General features: G+C 40.9%; 1 protein-coding gene across 1 annotated transcript in view; it reads right to left on the reverse strand.

The window, feature by feature from the left end:
• The window catches only part of LOC127601244 (dynein axonemal heavy chain 11), a 92,692-nt gene that overhangs the window by 40,211 nt on the left and 24,538 nt on the right, over nt 1–27,943 (reverse strand). Inside the window, exon 2 of the mRNA XM_052066339.1 lies at nt 853–923. The gene's annotated coding sequence lies outside the window, so the exon portion shown is untranslated. The remainder of the gene's footprint in view (nt 1–852; nt 924–27,943) is intronic.

Genomic DNA, 27,943 nt, shown 5'->3' on the forward strand with positions numbered 1-27,943 from the left:
GACCCGCAGGTCGATTGCAACTGCTGCTGTTCGTACAACAGTTCATCATCACAAAAAATCTTATCTTTTTGATTATCCTTTGCAATTTACAGTTAAATTTTTTGCAGCAGCAGATAAACAACCATCCGTGCTCACACTCATACCTAAGGAAACATTTATAGTGTTCCATTAACTTGCCATGCATGTTTTTTGGAATATAGGAGGAAACCAGAGTACCCTGAGAAAACCAACGCACGGCCTGCGTCGGAGGCACAGGGACAAAATGCAAACTCCACACAACAAGGCCACAGCCCGAATCGACCCTGCACGCCTGCACTGTGAGGTCAAAACGCTAACCAGTGGACCAAAGGGTCGCCCGCAGATTCTATATGTGTTTATTAAATAAGTCATTTGTTTTATACTGAGGTGTGGAACTGCCAACGTGGAATAAACGTGTTTGACTGGCAAACGTGTTCGAAAGTATAACATAACATAGCTCTTGTGCGGTAGCCGAGCCTAAAAAGCAAGCACTCGAAAAGGGGCCAAAATTCTCAATGATAATTGCTGTCCCAATGTAGGCAAACGAAACAGAATACTGTAGTGCATTTCACTAACTGTATATATTGTTAAATTTCAAATTTCAATATACCTTTTTTCAGTGCCAACGAAGAAGTTGCATTATTATAAATTTAACAAATAAACATTTTGTATTCGATCGATCGCATTAGCTGCACAAGTGCAGAATGAAGTGTCTCAATAATGTATAGTTGTAGCTCTATGCGGGTCATTTGAGGATCAAACCAAAGTTGCATTCACTTTTACGTTTACTGCACTGGTATTCAAGTGAAGAAGCTCATATAAAGTGAGAAGTACCTCAGATAGTTAGCTCAGGTTTGCAGGTGGTATTGCCATTTTGGCTCATTTCACCAACAATTTAGGACCACCTGTGGGGCAGATTGACAGCCTGTTGCTATGGGGCTAATAAGTTGGAAGCAATGCAATGAAGCAGTAAAGATGAAGATGGCTCCCAATTTATGCCACACATTCAGTTTTTGCTGTAAAATCAGGACAGGTGTTAATGGTTGAAAATGTGAGTCATTTAATTTGCCCATGTCATTTACATTTCATTAAAATACAATATATTTCCTGTGGACTTTGTGAAAAGAAAAAAATCATAAAATCCAGGTTTATCACTCATCATTCATGAAGCATCAATTTGGGTCATTGGGAGAAAAATTTATCCAGTATTTTATAATACCAATAACAATAATTAACGGCTTGCCACATTAGGTTTAACTTGATAGTGCGAATGTTCCCATCAGTCTTAAATGCCAAATATTTTGCACAAAAAATACATTTGTTACCAGTTGTAGGCTATCTGAAGTACAGCAGTGTATATGTTATCTGAGGTCTCATTACATGCATGTGTGTGACTCGAATCTGTGACACAAAAATACGAGGCGAGTGGAAATTGCCTTTTAAGGTCAAAATTGGAGGTCTGGCACGGTGTTGGATCGGTTTGCACGTATGACTCATATTACTGCGGTCTGAGGTTCAAATTTAGCCTTATATGCAGTTTCCATGCTCTTCAGATGCACGCATGGGTTTACTCCAGCTTCGTCATACATCCCAAAAACATTCATGTTAGACTATTTCAACACTATCAATTATCCATTTAGGTGGGCATGTGAATGGTTGTCAATTCGGCGACCGGTCCAAGGGCTATCCCTTTTCTCATCCAAAGCCAGTTTGCTCCAGCTCAGTTTAATGAACAGGGCTCCAGAAAACAGATGCATCAATAATAGCGAAATTGCAACTTGACGTTGTGGCCTAAGATGCATACTTTTAAGATATCCTTTATTTGTCCCGCACTGGGGAAATTTACAGCCTCCAGCAGCAAGAATGTGGGTAGAAAGAAGAAAGAGGAAAAAACAAACAAACACCGTTCAATTAAGTGCAATATAAATACAAAATGGATAAATCACAGTGCTATTTACAATTGTTTTTCACATCATGTAATTATTATTATTGTTATTATTTTTATTCAGCAGCCTACAGATGCTTTCTTAAATTAAAAGAGAAGCACTTTTTTTCGACTTCTTTCATCCTCTATTCTCATGTTTGGATCTTATATACAGCTATACACGTCTATATGACTGTTTTCCTTGATCAGCGATTTACTGCAGTTCCCATATTTTCCTGTAGAGGACACTAGCTTTTCTCTTTTGGCTCAATTGGACCACAGGAGGTTGGGGAGAAATTGCATGAGAATTTGGAACATACAGATTAAACAGAGAAAAATAAAAGTAAAAGATTCTTCTTATTATTCTTGTTGTTTTTATTATTATTATTATTATTATTATTATTATTATTATTATTATTATTATTATTATTATTATTATTATTATTATTCAAGATTTCAAAATTCAAAATTGTGGCTGCCCTAATGAGGGGAGCATACTCCTATTGTTTTGTGACCTCCCCTCTGTAGTAATTGTTCACGCTGACAAAATAATAATATCTTGTCAGTCATTTCTTCATGAGCTGTCTCTGGAAACACACACACACACACACACACACACACACACACACGCACACGCGCACGCACGCACTCACACACACACACACACACACGCACACAATAGTTTTTGCACAATAGTTATTATCCGCTGGTGGCAAATAATAGCCCAAAAGTGTAGTTAGATGGGGGATGGCACTGCAACCTGTTGTGAATTAACATTCAACAAGTATTTAAAAAAAAAGAAAAAACAGGATTGCTCTGATCTGACAGTTGGATCTCTGTGTCAGATCACACAGAAATCCCACTGGTGAGTGCTAATGCTCCTGAGGTGTGATGTAAGCCCCAGAAGGTACAAATTTGTTCGCCCACACCCGAGGGCATCTGGTGATGGATATGCTGTCCTGGGGGAGTAGCAAAGACTCAATACAACAGCCGGGCCGCTTATCTTGAAAGGCTTGTTTTTAGTGCCTCCTCTGTAGTCAAACAAAAGCTTTAAGAGCCCCCATTACCTAACAATTGTTCTTCAATCCCCATTGTTAAATTATCTCTCAAACATACCGTACATATTAAAAAGCATTCGCCATGCATTATACCTCTAGCTAGCTATTTATTGATATGCTGTAATGGCTGCCTACGAAAACTGTGAAAAAAATATATATATACAGTATATATATATATATCCGCCATGATATGACACACGAAGTCGTCTGAAACTTGTCCTACACGTCTGTAATGGGTTTTTGTGTTTGTCTAACGCCTTTAAAGTGGGAAGGTGTGGGTGTTGTTGTGGAGGAAGTCCAGGTCGAGGCCGTTAGGCACGTCTCCCCTGAGGACGTCCAGGCCACTTGTGTGTGAGGGGTTGGTTGATCCCACTTAATCAACATCCTGAGAGACTGGCACTGCCCCCCTCCCTTGGCCATAATGCCGAGGGGTCACCATGGGCTCTTCCAAATGAAGTGCAACCTAGCCAGACAATGCTGCTGTCAATCAGTCTTAACCTGTGCTGGGCCCTTTATTCCTCATATAGTGTACTTCCGTGATAATTCACTCCATAAATGTAAATTCATCTCATTAATGTTTTGACTAGTGCGAGGCAAGGATACATTTGGACCGTCTTTATGTGCATATCAAAAAAATGACATTTCTCACAGTCTAGGTGGGTTGTGTAAATGGACAAATCATGTCCAGTATGTCCTCATGTCCTCTCTGCAATGTTAATCTGTAGAGAGGTTAAAATTCGAAGATGCTGTTTTACATAATGTATGTTAAGCACAATTCTCCTACAGGGTAAGATAATCTCCCTAAATTGATCATCGTAGCTTCATGCAGTTGAAAGCACATTCATCTACAACGCAACCAGATAATGAAGACACCCGAGGACGCTTTCGGCGATTTCCATTTTATTGAGAAGATAATTTGTACCTGTTCGCATGGAACATACAGTTTGTTGGGAGGAATATCCCGAGGGCTTGTGTCAGTCCGGTACCGTTTGAAACAACTGTCAAGGGAGCCCCATAGGCCTTTTCTTGGTACTCAGGCTTGTGCGTGTGTCCTTTTGCTTTCCTTTACTGTGCATGAGCTACATGGAATGCCAGTGACACATTCTGCTCGCAATGTATGATTTATGCTCCTGTGGTGCCAGCCCCACAGGCAAGAGGATCACACGTGGTTTGGAGCTTATGTAAAAAGTTTTAATATGCAGCGCTTGGCGCAGGGATTACAGCCATTCACTGGGGAAGAAGGTAGTTCAATAATTCTTTTGAATTCAACAGAGACCTTGCAGAATGTGCAAAGATGTGCATTTAAAGAGTTATAGACTTATAAATAAAAACTTTGCCCGCTTTGACACAGCATGTCCTTTTACGAAGAACAAAAAGATAGACAAAATAGTTTGCTTGAGCACAGCGCATAAAATGAACCAAATGCGTCGTGACTATTCATTACTGTCAAGTGCGCAGTTAAGGACCTCTGGAAGGGGAATAGGTCGACCTTTGGCCATGTCACAGTCAAAGCCTCAGCATCAAATCATGAGAGCGAACTGGATCACTGGACTCGCTCCGAAAGCCAATATTCGTCTCATTGTCTGATAATATGTTACAATTCATACATGTGTCTGTCATGTAGGTTTGTTGTCAAAACAGACTTTATTCACAACCTGAGGCAAACATTTTCAACTTGGAACAGATGTAGATCATCGTTAAACATGATACCACATTGTCCCATCAATAAAACCACATTCAAACATTTTGTATCGCTCTGCCAGTGGGCACCGTTTCTGTTGAGGCATGTTAACAGCAATTTCATGTGCTCTCACAGGCTTTCCCATTGATTTTGTAACAGTTGTCAACTCTCTCTCTCTCTCACTCTTCCCCCCACCCCCTTAATACTTTTACCTTACAGTAAATTGCTGAAATGTACCTGACTGGAACTCTCTTATGTCCAAATGGTGGCATTTACAACCAACCCCCTTCACTTTTCTCACTGGTAATTCCTGGCCAGAGGTCAGGAAAGCTTTGCAGTGACCTTTTCAACTCGGCTTTAAGTACGTTACGTACCATTTTTAGTCTCAAAATAACTGCTGTAATTCTAGATTAAAGTGATGCTGAAAATGCATGCAAAGTCACATAACATTCAGGGGTCACCAACCTTTTTGCAGCAGAGAGCTACTTCTTGTGGACTGGTTAATGCCCTTTACGCAACTCGTTTGATACACACTTCTAAAAAAACTAATTTGCTCATGTTACCTTTAATGGTGTTATTATTAGAACCCAATTGATTTAACGGGCTGATATTAGCTTTTTCTAAACATGTTAACACATGACTACACGAGGCAAAGATAATGAAATTAAAAAATTGAGAATTTTTCCAGTTATTCCTCTCTTGTAATGTTGAAAAAAGTTAAGGAGAAAGTAGTGTAAAACAGTCAAATGGTCTCCTTGTAATTCATATCCTTAATGTTGTAAGCGTTAAGGGACGAAAAAGTTCCAAATGGCCACAAAACGATGTTAACACAACATGAACCTTAAAATATGATCATTATCATGATATTGTGGTGGGTTTAGCGATGTAAAAAAGCTCACCATACTGTATAAAAACTCACAATAACAAGCAAATAAAACATAATATAAAAAAAGCATAATATTGTGTTTTTGTACATAACAGCATTGACAAAGAAAAAGGCTCGGCCAATAACGCAGTAGCGCAAATTATCATGGTCCATGTAATTCACAAAGCTGAGTTCGGCTGAAGTGGGTGAAAAGTAACGTTTTTACAGAGATGTGCTGCTTTTAATATCATTAACATGACGACGACAATATCTTGGGAATTTTCATATCACAATACATGTATTCGTGATATGAATACATATCCCGTATGTATGCCATTGGCCATGTATCGCCGTTATTTCTATGAGCATGGTACCATGGTGGTGACCCCTGTGTTCTAGGCTAACTGAAATCACAGGATATGGCAAAATGTAAAACGAACTATACTATCCACCTATATATCCATTCTCTGTACTGCTTATTCTCACTCCGGTTGTGGGTATATATATTTAAATTGCGACTTTGATGGCTGAAATGTCAGAATTCAAAAGCTTTAGTGTCCTTTGCAAAATTCAAAACATGAAATGTTCCCTTCGCTAAGAGTAAAGTCGTAGAGTTTACATTTAGTTAGTTTATAGTGGGTATATTATACATGTACGTATACACACACACAGATAGATAGATAGATAGATAGATAGATAGATAGATAGATAGATAGATAGATAGATAGATAGATAGATAGATAGATAGATAGATAGATAGATAGATAGATAGATAGATAGATAGATAGATAGATAGATAGATAGATAGATAGATAGATAGATAGATAGATAGATAGATAGATAGATAGATAGATAGATAGATAGATAGATAGATAGATAGATAGATAGATAGATAGAGACCTCATTAAGAAAGTGCAAATTTGTCTATAGGCCGTAGCTAAAAAGGCACTGCACACCCAATGGGATATTAAACATACAAACATTGCCATAGGTTCACAGTTCAGTGATATAAGGCACATGTTTCATTTATCAAAATATTTACCATAAATTAGACCCCACAAGTACATTCGTCTTCCTGCTGCTTTGGATGGTTAAAAAGCTGCAATAACTTGCACATTTATAAATCTTGGCTGCAACGCTGTCACAATTTCCCATGTGAATTTATGCAAAAAGTGCACCTCCCCAAGGTTACACAGCAGATTCATTTAGTCCTTACTGTGCCACTCCTTATTCCCTCCCCACGCCTCCTCCTTCTCTCGCAGTCCCATTAGACCCTGCAGACTAATCGAGCAGGACCAATTGCTCCCGCAGTGAGATCATTAAGTAAATTATTTTAAGATCAAACGGTCAGCAGCCACAATGAGGTCCTATGTAATGGTAAAAGCCTCTGAAACAACCACCCGCCCTTATCTTCCCAATTAAAGCCCAGTGGGGAGAGCAGTGCACCTCTCAGGTGGATGGGCCCCCATCACCGCCACCCCCACCCAGGCTTCTTTAGCTTGAGGCTAAGGTAGGACCCACTAATTGGTCCTTTGAACACAACTAACCCATCGGCAGGATCTGACTTGCATGCAGTTGGAGAGTACGAAACCCTTCCCGGCCACATTAGTAAACCATATTGATAGTCCACTTGTAATGCATGCTAACATTAGAATGGATTACAGTTCACTTCCTGTATTTGACTTGGGGGCCAACAGGAAGGCTGGATTGTTCCCCAAAAGTGATTCTGTTCAAATCAAATATCATTTATTGATTATTATTGAAAAATGCATCCATCCATTCATTCTCTTTACCAATTATCCTCATAAGGGTGACAGTTGTGCTGGGAGAGGGAAAGTACACGCTGAACCGATAGCCAGCCAATCGCAGGGCACATAATGACAAACATCCATTCTAACTCACTTTAACAATTATGGACAATTTAGAGTGTCCAATCAACCTACCGTGGGTGTTTTTGGAATGTGGGTGGCAAACACGCAGAGAAAGAAAGAAATGCTTCACATTATGCTATTAAACACAAACAAGATGACAGTGCCCAGCTCATTGCAGAGAAAGAAGCGCAGGGTTCCATCTAATTTATAACAATTACATTCATCAGGATGGTGAATGGTATTTTAGTCATTAGACTTTTTTTTCGGAATATGTCTTAATATGCAAAAAAGGTTGGAGACCGCTGCTTTAAGGCACAATTAATGGTGAATGGTAATGAGCGATAAGGCCGCTGCACGACTTCAGCCTTGACAGTAGCCAAAAGCCACATGCACTAGCACCTCTCGAGCTCCAAAACTCTATTTCTTACAGAGTACAGACTGTCTATTGCCATGCCGAACTCTAACCCGTCAGGCAATGCAATTTTCTGTGGCACGTAATAAAAAGCTATTAGTCAATGATTGCTCACTAAGTGCTGACCTTTGATGGACAGCTTTCCTTTTAATCGGTCAAAGTATATTATACTTCTGGAAAGATGCATTTGTTGGGTCATGTGGAAAAAGAGTAAACAGTGAGCACATTCTACTCCAAACAAGCCATGCTTCAACCGTTTGTTCCCCTCGGCTGACTAAGTGTTGAAATTGAAGTGTGGGGTTAGAATCCAATGCAGCAAAGTGACCGGGAGAGTGATTTATCCTCCTTTGGCATCAAGCATCGCTGTCATCAATCACATGGTTTTAATTAGTGATGGCCCCCCTCAGTGGCTGACAATTGTGCATGTAATTCAATTTGGGACTCGCTTCCGCCTCAAGAACTTGCCTTAAAGATTTGTCAAGCCACAGTAAGTTCATCCGCAGGGTGGATGCTGATGAGGATGACCACACACCACTTGGCCAAGAATGCGTTACATGTCAAACAATGATGTAGGGAATCACGACAGAGCTTTTACATATAATTGTCCAATATTTGCAGTCATTTTTTCCAATGCTTTGTACTGTATTGTACAATAGCCTAAGTCAGCACATTATGTCTGTTTCATATTTACCATGTTTGTATTGCAACAGGATGAATGGATTGATGGATCCGCTTTGGAGGTGCTGTTTGAACTCAATTTTTGCAAGACAACATTTCTGTCATCCAAAGGATTCGAGACACATATTATGAGAGTGTTTTTTTTCAGAAAAGAGTCATATTTCTACAATAGAAATGAGGCAAATCATGGTAAAAAAAATTCTAAAGTTGGAAATTTATGACAATTAAAAAAAATGTAAAATGTTATGAAAACAAAGCAAGCAAAAATGTATTTGGATAGCAACTTATCAAGTGATATTACGAGCATAAATATATACATGCATTGACCACTATTGAGCATTTCACTGGCAAAGTTTAGTAGCGTGTGCAGTCAATAATTGGTCACATCAAAGCCCCTATGAGAAGTTTAATGCAATTGTACACATGTTTATGCGGTTCCACATCTGAGGCTCCATAGTGACATCAAGCGCGTGCTGTCATTTTGCTTCCCCTTGAAGTCAGTCTTTGAATGGGGAAGACGTAACAGACCTTTTCAGCTCACAACGCTCCCAGACAGCATCCCACATTGAAATATTGGTTTCTTCTGATTTCCCCCACAATGGTAAACCCAACGAATACAAATAGTAAGAGTCTTAAATAAAAACAATGACAACTTCAGGACTTAAGAAGGCCATTGAAATGCAAAAATGACAATAGTGATGATTTAGTCCTCCAAAGACACTTGAAAGTCTCTTATCTGACACATGTTAATAACCTAAAGTTTATTTCACAGCAGGTATCCACTTATTGTAGAATGTAAGCCCTTTTTTGCATATTAAATTGGAATTCTCCTTGTTGAGTCTGACCCCTGACCTACTCACTGTTACTTTATTATGTTTCCCGTTGCGCAAAGCATTGTATTTAGGAGAAAAAAAACAATTCACTATTTGACCGAGTAGATAAACGATACTCCAAAGTGATGTGTTATTCATCCCAGCAGTACACCGGAACATTTTGAGAAACTTGTTCTCACACTCCAACACAAAACACAGTTGACTATTCACGCTTGCAGATGTACTTTGCAGTGCAATCAAAGCCAAATATCAGGTCTTGTCATTGTTTTGAATCCAAATGTCACATTTAAAGGGTGCTTTGTTCTCGGGATGCATCAGCTACCTTTCAGCGTCTGCCCCAATCACCTCTTGCGATGTCTGCATCCTATTGAACTTTTAGAGGTGCTGATTATAGTCTGCCTTGTGACTCTGTAGATCAACTCTATCTCATTCTACTCACAATCAAGCTGCTATTTGGCTCCCGACAACGTGCTCACACCATTAACTGATGCGCCAGGGGAAGAAATTCCAGACCTGTGTCAACATTTTGGAGGGGAAAGTGTTGCTTTCACTTGGTGCTGATTGACTCTAATCAGCTATATCGTGCCAACATCACTTTGGCCTGAGCATGGTGTGTGCTTGCGCCTGATTACGTGGGACGGCATACAGTTGTGGGCAGAATAATCACAGTGTGTTTTGAAAAAATTGAGTCACCTTCCAAATCCTTTTAAGTTTCATATCAATGACGGGAACAAATCAGAATGTTAAGAGCTTCAACTTTTTTTCATAAAAATAATGAGCTGGTCATTAGAATCCGATATATATATATATATATATATATATATATATATATATATATATATATATTAGGGATGTGAATCTCAGCACTGAAGACGATTCGATACACATCACGATCCACTGCCAGCGATGCGATACTTGAACGATACATGGAATTTTCTGGCGATACGATGCGATACGATTCACCGTCGTCACGATGCGATACGATTCGATACACATTAAGTTCAAATCAATGCGATCCGTTACGATACAATGCAATTTGTTGCGATATTGTGCAATTAAACATGATGCAAATAAGCAAAGAAAAAAAGCTTTTAAAAAGATGGAATTCAGTATGGTATTACAAAAAGGATACCACTTTATTCCTTATAAAGAGTAGAACTTGTAAAACAACTTATTTAAGCCCTTTCACAATTGGGTTTTGTGCAAAGAAAATGTAAACAATTTGGCACCTGAGACTCACAGCTGTTGCTATAGTGTAAACACAAACAGACTATTCTCACTGAGTGTCTTATATGAAATATAATAATAATATATATATGTATATGAATCTCTAGCGCAAGATGTCCACCCATCCACTGTAAGTGCAACTCTTTGCGCACTGTTCAGCGACACAGTAATCTCACTTCTCACTTTGTTGTACACATCGGGAATATGTTTGTAAGTGAACAAAGACCTGTCTGGTATTTTATACCTGGGTTCCAAAACGTGCACGAGCTGTCTGAAACCCTCGTTGTCCACCACGCTAAGGCTGGAGGTCTTTGCATATGAAATAAGCAGTGGCCTTAGTTATAGCCATTGCGCGGTCACAGTGAGTTGCAAGGGGACTCCCAAATTAAGAGGCGATTTTTTTCTGATCCTGACCTGGTTTACCAAGAGTTTCTCCGGTGTCCGACGAGGAACTGGGCGTGGAAGCGGGGGAGCGGGAGGGAAACTTGTCGGTGATCTGGTGCCATCGGTTTAAGTGGGTCTGCATATTTGTGGTGCTGCCGTTGTATGGCTTCTTAGTGCGACATTCCTTGCAAATTACAGAGGTTTTATCAAGCTTTCCGTCTTTCCTTTCGAAGCCGAAGTATTTCCAAACATAGGATTTGAATGTTGCGGGTGCATTAAATATAATAGATTCCTCGCTGCTGCTTGCGCTAACTTCCATGTTTCGCTAGTTGTGTACCGTCCGTATTCTACACAAAACGCAAAACAATGATGGTGCATTCATTGCACCTAGGAAAGGGCAAATAGGTGACGTTTAACATGAATAAAACGGTTGCTAGAATCGGATTTTACCGATACCCACCAAATGCATCGTGATGAATCGCGATTTCACCCGTCAAAACGGTTGCTAGAATCGGATTTTACCGATTATTTTCCACACCCCTAATACCCATCAATGCATCGTGATGAATCGCGATTTCACCCGTCAATCGCATCGTACCCACTGAATGAGCCAATGCACTCGGATCGCGGACGTGCGCATCGATGTATCGATTAATATCGATTATTTTCCACACCCCTAATATATATATCAAATGTTATCAAATTCAATTTGCCCTGTCATGGGTGGCCAGAGTAAATCACTCATATGATATATTTGGCAGTTTGTACACCAGATGAGCTTCCTGGGGCAACCCACCCGATTTCTGTGGGTTTTAAACCCCATTCCCTCTGTCGAAAGTTAGTGGTGTTACGCACGGAACCATGCAACTGCCACTAATGTTTTAATCCAGACATTACATTTACTTTAACTTCAGGGCACAAACCTCAAAAATGCCGATTAGCTTCAGCTCTTCAGTCTGCCCAAAATCTAATCTTCAAACCAATCTACTGGGCCAGAATAATTAACCCAACCTCGGGTAAAAACCATCTAATCTGCTCAAAATCCACAGCGAATGGGTTGGATAAACGATCCCACATTTTTTTGTGTAAAGATGAATGTTTTTTGGAATATGGGAAGAAGCCCATGGCAAAATCCATAAAGGTTTCTGTAAAACTCACACTAACTCACCACACAAAGCATACAAAGAAAGAAAGCAAACACAAAGCCAGGTGCGAACATGCAAATTCCACAGAGAAGGGTGGATGCAGAGATCGCAAACCCAAACTTCAGAACTGTGAGCCAGACATGCGAACCGCAAAGGCAAAGTGAAACTGGGTGACAAACAGTTAATAGAAAAGATCGACAAATTTTGTTGACTGTTCCTGGCTGTCAAAAAGCATTTTTTATGCAACACTATGCAGCTCAAGTATTGGCTTGTGTGCTGAGTGGGATTGATGGGGGAGGGAAAAAAAGTGTTGACGCCAGGCTCGCGCTGTGCTGTCTGGCTGTGGAAAACAGCCTGGATCATTGCTCCAGGCTGTTTTCACAACCCGGGTATATTTTATTTCTTTGTTAGCTGCTAATGACATAAATTCAAGTTAGTCGGTGGTTGTGTCCAGCAAGTCACTGAGGCTTTGGTTTGACACACTGACACACCAGCACAGTGATAAATATGCTGTCAGTTCAGGGGCAATATCCAGAGGGTATGAGAGCGAGTAACTTCCTATATCCTGTGCTTGATGGTGAGGAGCCTCACCTGGGCTATAATCTGGGAGGAGTGATCACAAAGAAGCGGAGCCAAGTGAATTCCGCCTGTCCGACTTCAAACACGACAGGACAGTAAATCAGACTGGTAGACAACGTGAGGCAGCTCACTCAACCCTCATGCTCACTCCCTCCGCTGCCCTGGGGCGAAAAGGAAACAACTATGCCAGTAATGTCACCTGACTATACACCGCAGAGACACTTTGCCGCAAAACTGCTCAACAAGGCGAGTGAGTAGTAGCAAAGCAGATATCATCAGTGATCACGCTGAAACCATAAAATTCATTTGTCTTTGAGAGAGGCTTTTGTTAATGTCTGCATTGGACTATGGAGAGTCTTTTCCTGCAAGAATCTGACTTTAGTAAAAAAAAATGTGTTGGGCAGTTAGGTTATTAATCTGTCGATAAATGAAACAGAGAATCTTCAAGTCCTCTAATTGACATAATATCGGAATCATGATTGAGATTAAATTAGGCGGCATGGCGGATGACTGGTTAGCACATCTGCCTCCCGGTGATGAGGTGCAGGGTTCGATTCCGGAACCCGGCCTTCCTGTGTGACATTTGCATGTATTTGTCAGGTTCCGGATTGCTCCGGAATTAAGTGGATCCCACAAACATACAGAAGAGTAAATATTAACATTATTTTTATTCCAAAAAATGCAATAATGGTACAAAAATTGCCAGGATAACTCGAGAGAAACACAAATCACTTTCAAAAGGCAAGGAGGACAAAATAACAAAAATCGCTTATCATAAAAACAAAAGGAGATCCAATCACGAGAAATGGAAAAAAAAATCACCAAGAACAATTTGTACGCTGAGAGTATAAATCGTAAAAAATAGTACAGCGTAACAAAGTCAAGAACTTTTCGATAATCAAACACTTAAGACATGAATTGTGAGCAATGCGAGGGAATTATCCGATCCCAGGTTGTTGGCACAGCCGAGCTTATAAAGATAGCTGATTGTAACGTGTGACAGTTGCGGCTCAGCGGGAAATGCCCCTCGATCTCCCCAGAAACTGCAACACAAACAGAACAGAGCTTGACAGTTCTGCCCGTGCCTGCTTGGGTTTGCTTTGGGTTCTCTGGTTTTCTCCCAGAGTCCAAAAACACACGTCAGGTTAACACTCTAAATTGTCCCTAGGTGTGAGTGTGAGGATGAGCGTGGATGGTTGTTTGTCAATGTGTGCCCTGCGATTGGCTGGCAACTAATTAAGGGCGTACTGCCCGAAGACGGCTGGGAAAGCCTCTAGCACGCCTACGACCCTCGTGAGGATGGCCGATTTGAATAATGGATGGGTGGATGGATTGATAAATTAAATTAAGTGCACTGAAGACATTTTCTTTGCAAACAGTCAGACATTTCTCATTTCTTAAATGAAACATTGGTCGCGTCAGAATTTTCATACATATTGACATTAAACAGCAGCACTGAGATGTCATTCACGGTATAATAGCTCGAAACATTGTTTACTGCAGTAGCATGATCACTGCTCTGTGCAAAAGTTTAAATCACTCATAAAAAAAAAAATATTGACCTTAACTGTGCCCAAAATGATGTGTTGGTGATTTCATTCATTTGAAGACATAAATCATCAAAATGACCTTTTGAACAAACTTTGCAAGTAAAAATCATGTCCAAAAAGAGATATAATAGGACATTAAATCAAAACACATTCATTTCTGGATTAACTACACCTATTTGTCTCTATTATAAGAAATATGTGCATTTCATGGACAATTAATCTCAGCTTTTATGTATTTAGTTGTTGTTGTTTTTTTTTTAATGTCATGTCAGATGGTAGAAATAGGCTGCAGCATCTGTGTGCGGTTTCAATGTTAATATTGCCGGAAGACTTACAGTCTATCTGCTTGGGTCATATTTGTATGAGAATTCCCATGGGGTTGAAAAAAGAAGAGTGTCAGATGAAAAAAAAAGAAGACCAAGGGCAACATGATATTTCAAGGGTTCCACTTTACATGGCTGCATAGCAAATGAAGGCCTTCAATAAAGTGCGATTGAGCAAGATCAACACTCAGCACTGCAAGTAATAACAAAAGGAATAAATCCATCAGTTGTGAAGAAGAAGCAAATAAAATGAGGCGACAGTCATAACACAAATGTTTAGACACAATCTACATAAGTACCATTGCGTCACATTAGACCAAAATACAGTTTCAGACTACAGATTACAATACCGTGCAAAAGTAAGTAAGTACAAAGAATATATGCAGGGAGGTTGCTGTCACACTCAATTGTTGCAACAAAAAAAAATAGATGGCCATTTTGCTGCATATTGTTGAGGAAAACAACAAGTAGGCGGGAAGGACAACTCACGACTATTACAGGACTTTAGCTACACATTGTGATTCAAATGTAACTTCATGACTAATTGATTAGCTAAAAAATAAAGGGGACACAAATTCTCTTTTCTCTTTCATTTGTGTGTCCCCTTTGAGCTTAGAAGGTGATTTAAAAAACAATATGCATTAAAAAAAAGAACCAGTGTGTCATATGTCTGCTGCCCTTGTGGAATATATCCATAAATTAAGTATACTACATCAGGGTTAATCCATCTAGCGAGTACCATTCATCAACAGTTTGCTTCATCTAAATATGAGCCAGATGCAGCAGTGCTTTAACAATCAATACATTATCTTATGCGCATAGTCCAAACGTTTTTTTTCCCTTTGTGATTGTGCAAAACAAATGAAAAGGGCAACCAGTCAGTAAAAGAGCAATTGATAAAAGTGAAAAAGTGAGCTTGTGCTGGAGATGGGGAGGGCCAGTGAAAAATCTCTGCTGACCCTCTCATCCCTGCACTCATCTATCTCTCACTACTGTCCACTGATAGATTTCCCCTCACTGATTTATCGCGGAAAAAAAAGTGTCACAGTGGAATGGGCTTTTGATAAAATTGTTCGAGAGCTTCCAGGCAATAAATCCTGATCTTTACATCCACGTTTGCTGGGTACTTTCACATTCTGCCGCCATCAATAAGAACGCTCCAAACATGGCAACTAATCAATAACTTTACAATATGCTGGGCACTTTGGGAAAACATTCACATTTATATTTGACAAAGAGCATGTTTCCCTGTGAGCGTAATGTTTGCATGATTGCAATTTACAGAAGCATTACACTGGTCAAAAGCAAATTTTAATTAGTGCTGCCTTTCCGTGTTCCCAAATGTATTTATTTTGCTGATTTAAAAAAAAATGCCCTTCGTTTTTTTTCTAGCACATCAGGTTTTGTGGTATTTTTTCTTTTTTGTAAATTTGATTGATAATAGCTTTCACAATATAGATTTTAAAATGCATTGCAATTTACAGCAATGACGATTTAGAAAACAATCCAGTTGTTGCTGAACCTAACCCTTAATTCATAAATCTTACAAAATATACTACTGTATTACATATTATATTGGTGTTATGATAAAAAAAAAACATTTTGTGCTCTGGAGGAAAAAAAATCAAGGGAAGATTCACAACTGCTGTCACATTCGGCTATCCGTGGATGTGCGTGGTGGAAGTAATTGCATTTCATTCATAAATATGACACCAACACGAGCTGATCCCTCTGAATCTGTAAGAATCACTTAGTTGAAAAGATTGTCGTTATCTAAAAAAATGTTTCATAGCACCCCTGTCACTATTGTGGGAGTTGGTGGGTGCTCATGTACACACACACACAATACACACACACACACACACACACATGAATAGGGTTCCAAAGGGTTCTCCAATTTCCCATGCCACATGCATGGCCGACTGCATCATCCACAAGGGGAGAGCTTGCAGTTTACCTGCCAATTTCATACATGGAACCCAGAGAGCTCATTTCTGTTTCCAAATCTTCTTCATTTGTATATTTCTACAAATACTTTTTGATTTTTTGGGGGAAAAAAAAGGTTTCTCATCTATTTTTTAGTTGCAACGCATGTTTTCTTTTTAGACTAATCCATGTCTATTTCAGTCTTTCAAATGAATTTAGTTTAGAATGATTGCGTTTGAGTTTGACGACAAATCAATGAAGTATAGCTAGTAGACAGATTAATAGCAATGCTCCTTCAAGGCATCATGAATGAGTCAATTCTGTCAATCATTACTCTACATCCCTGAAACATAAAGTCCAAGAGTCTCAAGGAGTAAAATTAGATGACGAACTTCAACAAAAAAATGCTAAACTCATTTTAAACTACATTTATGGCTTGGGTTTCGCACACTACTATGGTGGCAAGTGACAAATGCCTGAAACTCGGAGGATGACTTGTGCGCAGAGCCCACAATATCCCCTGAAGCCAAAACCCACTGGAACCAATGAGTTGTTGGAGTTCTACTAAGGCATCAGTCATGAGGAAGTGTTTCTGACAGGATCTCTTCTGTCACCCCAGTGGCGCCAGGAAGGATGAGTGATTCAGCAAGCCAGCCTGATGTTGTCTCACTGCTCCAACCACAGTTTACGACATAGCTAAAAGGAAAACAATGAGCCCGTTGCTAGTACAGGTGTTCTCCGAAGGGATGACTTGTAAAAACAGGTAGTTATGCAGCAGTGAGACGAGAAGCGTCTCACATAAAAGCTTTTTGCGCTCGGCAATAACTCAAGTCCTGGTCACCTGCCCAGAAAGGCTGAAATAACAGCAACGGCCGTTGATTGGAACAAATATGATTCTACGGATGAATGTCAAGTAGTTCCTCTGGAACTGAAGCCATTCAACATTGTTTCAGAAGCTACAATGTTTGGTGACCTATTTGGAGATTGCGATCAATGCTTGACAGACAAATAAACAGGAACCACTTAAGGGGAGATTTTAAATTACTTTGGCACCCACACTATACAGCATAGTGTAACACGACCTTTCACTGGAGATGACTAAGAGAAAAATAGTATGCTCTATCTTTCAGATCAAAACCACAGCAATGTGTTATGACAACGGCACAAGAGAGGAACAGGAAATGAAATGTTGACAGGAAGAACCTTGATAAGACATTGGACAACAAAGGAAGAGATCAAACGCAAAATCAAGCATACATATTTTGGGTTAATTTAGTAAAATGAGTTACTGTACCTGATTCCAGGTTAATGGGTTGATCACTTTTATTGAGGGCATTGTAATTTATGATCTAGTGAGAAATCCATCAATCCATCTTCCCACACAAGGGTCACGGGCGTACGGGCTGTCTTCGGGCTGTAAATTGGGTACACCCTGAACTGGTTGCCAGTCAATCGCAGTAGCAAGCAACTAAGAGGTTAATTTGGGGGAAAAAATATTTGATTACAAAGGCCAATCGAGAGAGGACTTTGATGTTCTTTTCATTGCAAAACCGGACGACTCTAGGGAAAAAAAAAAGTTCAAAACTATATGCAGATGATATTATGTTTTATGAATAAAAATTAAGAACTGGTGTGTATACCACAGCAGCAATCCCTTAAAGTGACCCTAAATTTAATCCTAACCGTTCAAAGGGAGAGAAAACTCAATTCCATTTGATTTAAATAAAAAAACAACTCCCATCGATATCTTTTTGTTGGCATTATCCTGAACATCTTGTTGACCGACTTGAGTGCAACCAACATCGGCAAAGAATCTTTCATAGATCACTGACGGCAAACCATAAAATTAATGATGCGTATTTGTCCCTCAAATTTTTTGTGGCTTCAGATAATGTATGACCAAATTACATCTCAAATGAATTAGTAATCAAAAACAAAGTATTTTCAGGGGTGCACATAACGGTTTTAGGCTGGTTGTCAAAGCATCACAAGAGGCCGTTGCTTTTTAATTTTTCTCCTGACCCACCGACATCACTGGATGAATTTAAAGTAGGTATTGTATGTGTGCAAAATTTATAAACGTTAATTTATTTGCAACAGACCAGCATTATCACCCAAGGTTAATTGATTCACAATGGGCCAGCATTATTACACAAGATGTGATAAATATTAAGAAAGCTGTCAATCTTTAAAAACGTTAACTTCTTCACATTAAGTGAATACGGGTCACGATTTTAGGTGTTTGGTCAATCCGAATTTCAAACTTTCAGTTTAATCAGTTTTATTTTCAAACGTTGGTTACAATTGGAAAGTTAATCAATCACAGAAACTTACAACATATAATTATTATGGTAATTTATTTATACTGAGCGCTAGTTTGAATATTTTGGCCCAATCGTGTAACTAAATGAGGTCGCCCAACATAAGAAAAGGCTGTATTTTCCAACTGGTGCATAAATACCGTCACACTAATTAACATGTTGCAAAAGAGATACTTCACTCACTATTTTCGCATTAATATGTTTGATTTGATTGCATCTCATTAAACTCTGCACATAAAGATCAGCCACATATCAATTTAGTACAATTTGGTTTGTCTTTGCAACACATTAAAGGTGTTATTCCACAGCACAAAATTGATCTGTCATGCAAAGGGTCCACATCCAAATGTCTTAGGCCATTTGAATAATTTCGCTTGACGCAGCCTGGCTTGATTTCACACAACACTCTCCCAGAGGTCCATTATCTTGCCCTTGTGTGTAAGGGAAGATGAAACCTCTTTTTTTCCTACGCCGCATCTCTGATTCCGACAGCTACACAACAAGCATGTTAATTTAACATGTCATGCCAAACATGTTGTAAAAAGATGCTTGTTCTTATCTTTGTAATCACAGCCGGAAGAGCAGAGGGCACGCAAGCCCCCCGTGTCTCACTCCCGGCTTAATCTTACATTTCATAGCCCATCTCGCCATATCAAACGGCACAAATGGCTCAATCTGCATGACAAGATTTGCAACATGGCGAATCAGGTGTCAACCTCGATTAAACATTACACTGGCGGCGCGCGATCATAATCAGCCGCCTAATGAGTGTGGCCGCTGGCGTGAGAGGCTTGGATGGATCAGCTAGAGGGGCTTCTCCATGCTGCCAGCGGGGGGGTAAGCATCTGAAGGATTAAATTTGAGGTCGTCTCCAATGGGCCCCAATACAGGGGCTCCTCTGGGTGGCAAGCATGGAGCCCTGTCCACGCTGACCAGACAAGGCCACAAAGACCACACGCGCACACACGCACACACACATTGATACAAATCAAGACGACAGGAGGGGAGAGGCACTCTCATGGCTGAAACGTACAGACAGGAAGGGGAGAGAGACAGAAATTTGAATCTGAGATGCTTTTATTTGATTTTGTTTTCCTCTTTTAAATTTGAGTTCTAAGAGCTTGCAATAAGGATTCTACCATGTGCTGTAAATTATAGCAATGACGTTTCCGAAAAAAAATCCCACCTCCACTTTCTTCTAATGTTGCCTTGCTTTTTGGTATAAAGCTCAAACACCATTAGTTAGTTAGTTGGTTGGTTAGTTCATTTCCGTGAAATTTTGTGGAGGAGTGAGACATCAATTAAAACACAAGTTTGGACAAAGAAGCAGATTTTTTCTTCTTCTTATTGCATGGATTTTAATCCCACAATGTTGGAATTTGCAGGAGGTGTGCATCGATAAAGGTGATTCAAATTTCGGATTGTTCCACCTTGATGGAGGTCTGCGCTACACTGAGGGCCCTTCTACTTGTCTCTGCAATGCAATCACATCGCATGATGAGTTTGCCTGGGCAGACCTCGTTCCCCGCCTACCCCATTCTCGCTTGGGTACAGTGGGCCCCTCCCACTGATGAGTCCTCATTGTTATCAGGTGAATATACACTGTTGCCAATGCTGCTGTCTCTTTTGGACCCCAGAGACTTCCCTGTTGCCACCATCCTACCACCCTCAGCTTTCAATCCCCCCCCCCCCCACACCTTATAAACTCCCACCCTCTGGTCCCCTCCCCATTTGGGGTGACCTGGTTGCTGTTCTAAGAGTTCCTCGCACCCCAGAAGCTGTCAGTAGCCTCCTTCCTTCCCATGAGCGGAACACACAATAGAGAAAGGGCTCCGGCTGAGAGGTTCAGTAGCCATTAACCCCTACCAGCTGTTCCTGCCGGGGGTATTCTGTGCTACAATGCGTGCCCCCGAGGGGGCCCTCACGTCCACTAATCTAGCCATTGTTGGCCAGGAATGCTGACAGAAGAAAAGAAATTTTTCTTGTGTCCATGCAAGCGTGTGTATCCATGTGTGAGAGCCGAGAAACGTAGGGCTAATTTCTATAGTTGCCTGTGAAGGAGGGAGACCATGAAGAATACCCTATTTAGCTGCTTGACAAAATTCTCTGCCTTAAAAATGGAAAAATAATAGCAATTGTTTTCAAGTGGACTACTTCACACTGTCCAAAGTCTCTTGAAGGAAAAAAAATCCATTAAATTCTGCAGGGCAAAAAGCAACATTACAAAAAGGGAATTATGTGAGTCAGATTTATTTTTAATGCATGGCTGGAAATCTTTTCATTCCAAAGCTTGCTCTGAATTGATTACATTCAAGGAAAATGATTCCATTTTGGAGTACTTTGGACTTGAAATATATTATCAATTAGTCCATTTCAATTAACATGGAAATTAAAATGGCATTTTCCGGTCAATTTAACAATGATGCAGCCATTGTGGGTTTCTGGTGCGCTGGGCATATTACTGCAATCTCTACAAAAGACAGAAAGAGAGACTTTGCATGTAAGCAATTTTTAACTTTATGTATTAAAGTATATCCAAAATGCAAAATAAGAGCTTGAATTAACGACTTGGTCCTGTGGTTCATCGTGCTAAAGTTACTCCCAAGGATGTAAGTTGTTGATGCCAAGAAGTCAAGACATGAAATAATGTAATATGAAAATCCTAAAAGTGCTGCCATCAATGGGAAGTGGTGCTCCAGAACTGTCAACAGGTCGGTGGGTGTTGGGTGGTAGTGAGGGTACAACATTTCTATGAAAGAAGTAAACGGGACAATTGTGGGATGGCAGAGCTCATGTAAAGTGTTTGATGCGTTTTAAAGAGGAAAAAGTATATTTCAGGATATAATCTGCCCGTGTGTTGTGACAGAAGGGGGATCTGCCTCAGTCAATTATAAGTCCCAACAGACATTTGTGCTAATGAGGCGGTCCCGCCATCGGCAGACTTCCCCTGTCGTCCAGCAAAGATCACTTTCATTGCTTGCAGAACTAATTCAGCGCACAAAAGTGGGAGCTTCACCATTGCGGCCTCTTTTACTGCTCCTTTTGTGGAGGCTTTAGAAGTGCGCTGAAGAGAGGGCCTAGCGCTCAGGCCTCTTCATCTCCAGTCCATTGCCTGTCATTAACATACATATCCATATGAAAAGTGGGCTAAGGCCGGAACAGCTGTCCAGTAAAGAGCCAGTGATTCCCCTCGCCCAAATGCTGACAGAAGCCTTTAGCCTTCCTTGGGCAATAATAAACCAGAACCATTTAAACAGCCTTTCAGGGAGGGAGAAAGAGATTGGGCCATAATACAACATTCACAGGCACCAGTGGCCCTCATTGGCTTGCAACTGTCGCTTGTGCACTCACATAAGAAAGACGAAAAACTGGGTGATCACAAGACAATATTAGAAGATGACCTCGGCATTGCTGCCGTCCTAGTGGAGAACAAACACGTTCACTTAAAAAAAAAAAAGCCAGTTACAGTTATCGTCGTACAAAAATGTCACCGATGTATTCCTAAATGCAGATTTATTTTATTTTTTTAATGCAGATGATAAGTATGCAAACCATGCATAGGGCTCCCGTGCATAAGACTTTTCAACCTGAGCTAAACGGTTTGTTCCAAAGGGGGACGTGTGGGGCGTATGGGGATGCAACTGAGCAATCCTCTTGTTTAAACTTTGGGAGCCGGCCATGAAGACAGGGGTTAAGTGACTCGCCACAGGTCACATGGGAAGTCCTTTATTTAGGGTGGATTTTGCCATCTAAATCCTCAACCACTCAGGCCCTCTTGGGGGTTTGTCATTCAAAAAATCCCATTTAAAATGTTGTTGATGAAGGACTCAGTGCTGATGATGGAAAACATGAGCATTATATTTTATGTAAGAGTAGCGGAATGATGGATTGATACAAATTTCTTGAGTATAAATTACGGGCGATTTGAAAGACAGTTTATGTTATTAATAGCAAACAATTTTTGGACAACAATTTGGTGAGTTTAATATAGACCCTGGGTGCCCCACAATAAGAGTAAGGAAGAAATTATTTCAATCATGCTAAATTGAGTTTCAACATGATAATGATTATTATTGTTATAATTAGTCACCAAAATGTAAAAAGATTTCCAGGTTGAGGTTGAAAAATGGAATCTCCCGGTGTTATAAATAATTATATGCACAATATGTATAGTATATACCGCGTTTCATATGAGATTGTGCATAATAACATTTTATTAAAGTTATCAGGAGTTTTTGTTGAGTAAATAGATGTACAATTAAATGATTTTAAATAATCCAAAATGTGTTGGGCGAAATACACACTAAGTAATTGTTCATCTTCAATTCTTTCATTTTTAGTGTAAATGTGTTCATTAATAGTTATATCTGACCTTAGTAGAAAAGAGGTGAACAATTCAAAACAGCTCATGTAGACTTGCATCCATGATTGTCAAACGTACCAATGCTATGTACCTTAGCATGTCTAGGATGGTTGGAACCAAAATTCTATCAAAACTACTTATCCCTTTGTATTATTTCAGTCATTTTCAATGATTTGTTTCTTGACTCGGAGCCAGAAAAGGAGCTAAAAGGAGAAGGCAGAGTGTGGATCTAATGAATAAGAAAAGGCTTTGCTTTAAAGGGGACTGGTTTGTCTCTTTATGGCCGCCTTTTTATTCAGCTTTAGAAATACGAGGAGTCCTGATTGATAAATCCCCTCTCTTACCCCCCTGATGCCTGTGACCTCAGAGTCATTGCCTACAATGCACGCCGCCGTCACATTCTACATCTGCCACTGGAAAACGGAGGGCGTGAATGTGGCACTTTGGCTTTTTATTTATTTATTTTTTTTTTTACAGTCGTGACGACACTGAGGCTGGACGACCAACCGCTAAATTAATTTCCAATTAAAGCCGAAACACGACTATATAATGGTGGTGATTAAAGGCAGCGGAAGTGTTTTTTCATAGATCAGCAGCCAACACCTCAGGCAGTCACCTATCACACACCCAGTCCCCGCTCAAGCCTTTATTTATCACTGTTCGGCTGTTTGTTGTCCGCTAAGTTCCACAATGCATTGAAGCAGGAAAAGTGGGCGGGGAGGTACGGTGTATACAGGGACAGTGTGGAGGAGCTGGGGTGGTTATGAGGGAGCAAAGGGGGAGGGATTAGGATGACTTCTTGAACACATTTTCTCCCTTTTTGCCGCAATTAAACAAAGTAGGCCTGTGATTAGTGCAGCGCGGGGAGCAAAGAAAAAGACACCCTTGAATCCCAATGGAAGGACCTGACTGAGCATTATTGCCTGACAATGCTTAAGTTTATTGCTCAAACCTGCTTAGACTCCTGCAAGGCAAACCATGGGAACTCCAGTCAGGTGGAAACTTTTTTTTTCTTCCCCTTCCCCTTCCCCTTTTCTTTTCCCCGCTCCTTGTTTTCTCCCCCTCCCCGCAACCACGGAAGCCCTCCAGGAGCTCACAGTGTGCCACACAAGCACCCACCCACTCCCTCGGTAACTGAGATGTTTAGGATAAGCTCTGGCTGTTTTTTGTGCATGAGCTCCCACTTGTCTGCTGTTGTTCGAACACAGTTAATGATGAGCTTCCTCTGTTTTTTCCACACCCCTTCCCTCTCTCCTGTCCTCCTCCTCCTCCACCTCCTCTCACGGCTCCTTTTCTCCTCTCGCATTTGAAGCTAAGCGGCTGGTTAAATGAGTGCCTCCTCCCTCCGGCTCTTGGGCCCGCTCTCTAGGGGCCTTTGCTTGGCACTGTGTGCATGACACATAATGAAAACAATTTTACGCTGCGGCGGGAAGTATGAGGCAATTACGGATGTGACAGCCACCTGCAGACTCACCCCCCTACTGTCTGCAACATGTTCTCTCCCAACCCCACCACCACACGGTGTCACCTCACTGGCGGAACCCCCCCTGGCCCCCACCCGACCCATCTCTCCCAAACACACACTCCACCAGCACACCGCTTCATGAATAAGTGATGACTTGATGATGCTGTGAATGGCTGGAACAGCCCAGGAGGGGTGAGAAAGACCGGGGCTGTAATAAGTTGCCCAGCTGGAGGTGGTGTTGTGGCCCTGTCACCCTGTGGCAGTCCATAGAGGCACCTCTCCACAAGTGCTGACCCCGGGATCGCCCTACTGACTGGAGCCAAGGGATGACGTGACAGGGGCGTGCAAAATGCTCCCCCAAATCTCTTGTTGGCCAATTTTACACATGAGGCCGAGCCCAAAAGCCCAAGTGGCAGGCCTAACAGAGCCCTGATTTAATTTGATAACCTGCTTGGTGAATGTGAATTAAACGAGTATTTCACATACAAATTATCCCCTTTCATGCCATGCTTGAAAGAATTAGTCTTTACCTCTAGCACAACAGATGTCCCAGAACCTTGCTTTGAATTAAAATATTCACAGAAATCAAATTCATTGCTTTTGTTTCTGCCCAATAGAAATGTGTCTCATATAGTACCAAAATCATGGCTTTAAAACAAGCACACACACACACACACACATACAAACACACACACAAACACACACACACACAATTACAATTTAAGTCCTTGATCTGTCAGATCCAAATCCCACAGTGCATCTTTTCTAAGACGCTCAGCTGTATGTGACGCCTCCCTGACCTAAACATTATTCACACTCAGGTCAAAGAGGGCTTTTTTTATTCTTCCCGTCAGTCCTGCAAAAGCTGCCTCCTGGTCGTCTGATGTGTCCTTAATGGCCCCACTGAACAACAGATTATCACCCACCACGCTACATAATACGGCCTTGATTGGCATCAACATATGTATATCCCAAAACTTTGTGGGTTCTTCCTCAAGGACAAATAATTACAATTTGCCATAAAAAGACATCTTTTCAGAGGAGGTCTGAGCTGTTTAGCAAGTTTATTGAAGTTCTTAGCTTTCTGAGTTTATATTGTTGCACTCCAGTTCTGTAGGCAGTGGAACATTCACATTCCAAACAGGCAAAAAATGAGGATATGTTTGCACGATAAAAATCTTACCATTTCGCCCCCCACCTCCTAACCACAACAGCTTTTTAAATGATTGGTGAAGATTCCAGTGGCTTTTGCACTAAGAAGTCAACTGGTCCAGTCCCAGGTCTTTCTCCCAAAAGAGCTCAATGTTGTACACCCGAGAGCCAGATAGTCTTGTGAACTGTATGTCCTTAGGTAAGGGGGCATACAGTGAGTTTCCAGCACACTGGTGAGACAGTCAGACAATTATTGTTTTCGAGCCCTGGAGACCGCAAAGTGCACTGCAAATTGTGAAAGGCTCTTAAACAGGTAAATGAGTGGAGCGCAGAGTTAGCTCAGTGAGAAGAGTGAAAGTTGGGTGAGGTTAGACCAAGGCAGCCGACACTTAAAACACTCAAATTGTCTGTTGTGAGTTCTGTGCGACTTGAGTGTACACTGCTGATGGGGAGAAACAGCCGCTCTTTGGAATGAGGTCACACTAACATACACAAATACACCGCTACATTGTTTTTGTCTGTCTTTTGATAATCTGTTCAACCTTGGTGCAGGTCTTTGCGCACACACACACAAAACAAAAAGCGTTACCAACGACAACACGTCTGTAAAGTGCAAAAGCAGAAGTTTACATATGATGGGTGACCACTGAAGTCATCAATCTGTCTGGTCCCAAAACTACAGTGCTTTTTCCCTAAGGCCACCGAAGCCACATGTGAAGCCTCCCAGACCTGATGATTACTCACACTGGGGCAGAGTGGGGTTTTTTTCTGCGTGTTCCCCACAAGCTGCCTCCAGATAGTCTGATGTGTCCATAATGGCCGCTCCGAGCAAGCAACATGACAAGTGGATCCCGAGCAAGAACTGACACATTATAAACCAGTGTTTAAAAGCCACTGGGTGTATGCACCCACTCATGTTCAGCACACTGGCCGCATGAGACAGTCACGTCTTACACGGCACAAGACTAAGTCATTGGAGATACAGGCAAATCATGAGCACACATGAAACAAAAGTGGGGCACAACGTGACAAATGGTTCGGCAAAAGCTTCTTCTAAGCGTCCATCCACTCAGGACTGAATTCTCGCGGAGCTCAGGAAAGTGTGACATAACAGATGAGAAGACATAGAGGAAGTAGGAATGAAGAGGCAAAAGCAGCATATATATATAAGCGTGACAAATATTAGAGGAGACATCGTCGACAGTAAACTGAGAAGGTAAGAGATGAGAAGTGGTAAATTAATCTTCCTGCAATATCCCGCGCCAGAGAAAAGTGCCCCGCTCTTTATTTCTTATAACAACTCAAGACAAATGAGCACAGCCTGCACATTGCTTCTGATAAGGGACATGCAAGACAGACAATGGCTCTCACTTCTTGATTTAATCAACACTCAGGATGATGCACTTGAGAAAATAACTAAATAGATTTATCAGGGATGATGACATGGAGGGGGTGCAAGGGCAAGTGTGTGATTTCTCTCCACGGCCAAGATGAAATATACATACTTTAATAAAAGGGCCTGCTCGCTGCCAGTAGAGCACGCCATGGCTCAGCAACAGTGAGATTGAAGCCGCGCATGCCACAGTACAAAAATACAGTGCCAAGTGCATTCATGTGACCCAAGTATTAGTGTGTGCACATTCGGACCAATCTGAGAGTCTTCATTTATTTTATCCCTCCAACTCTTCCTTGACCAAGATGACAGTGTCTCTTTATTGATTTTACAATCCCACATCAGTCAGCTTTGCCCGTGCTTTCCCCCTTCACAAAGTCACTCAGTTGCATGCTTTGGTGAAATGATAGGATGGATACTGCTCATGGTATGAGGCACACCTGAACAATGAAAAGCGATCCAAAGCAATACACAAAAATCCTGCCTTCAGAAAGATAATAATGCTCATATTTGTATTGACTCGATCAGTCAGTGAATATCATGCTTCATGAACTCCTTCACGTCTTTGTTTTATTAGTGCCTCAGTCACCACTATGACCGAGCGGTGTCATTTTGACTCTCGGTATGCCTATTCCTCACGCTCAATCTGACTCTTTCAGTGTGATGCCGCGCTTAACCGTTGAAAAGATATGCATCTCAATAAATTTTAATGTCATAGAAAAGTTCATTTATTTCAGCTGTTCACTTCATAAAGTGAACGTTGGATATATTCAAT

Source organism: Hippocampus zosterae, chromosome 5, assembly GCF_025434085.1.
Source record: "Hippocampus zosterae strain Florida chromosome 5, ASM2543408v3, whole genome shotgun sequence".
Lineage (NCBI taxonomy): Eukaryota > Metazoa > Chordata > Actinopteri > Syngnathiformes > Syngnathidae > Hippocampus > Hippocampus zosterae.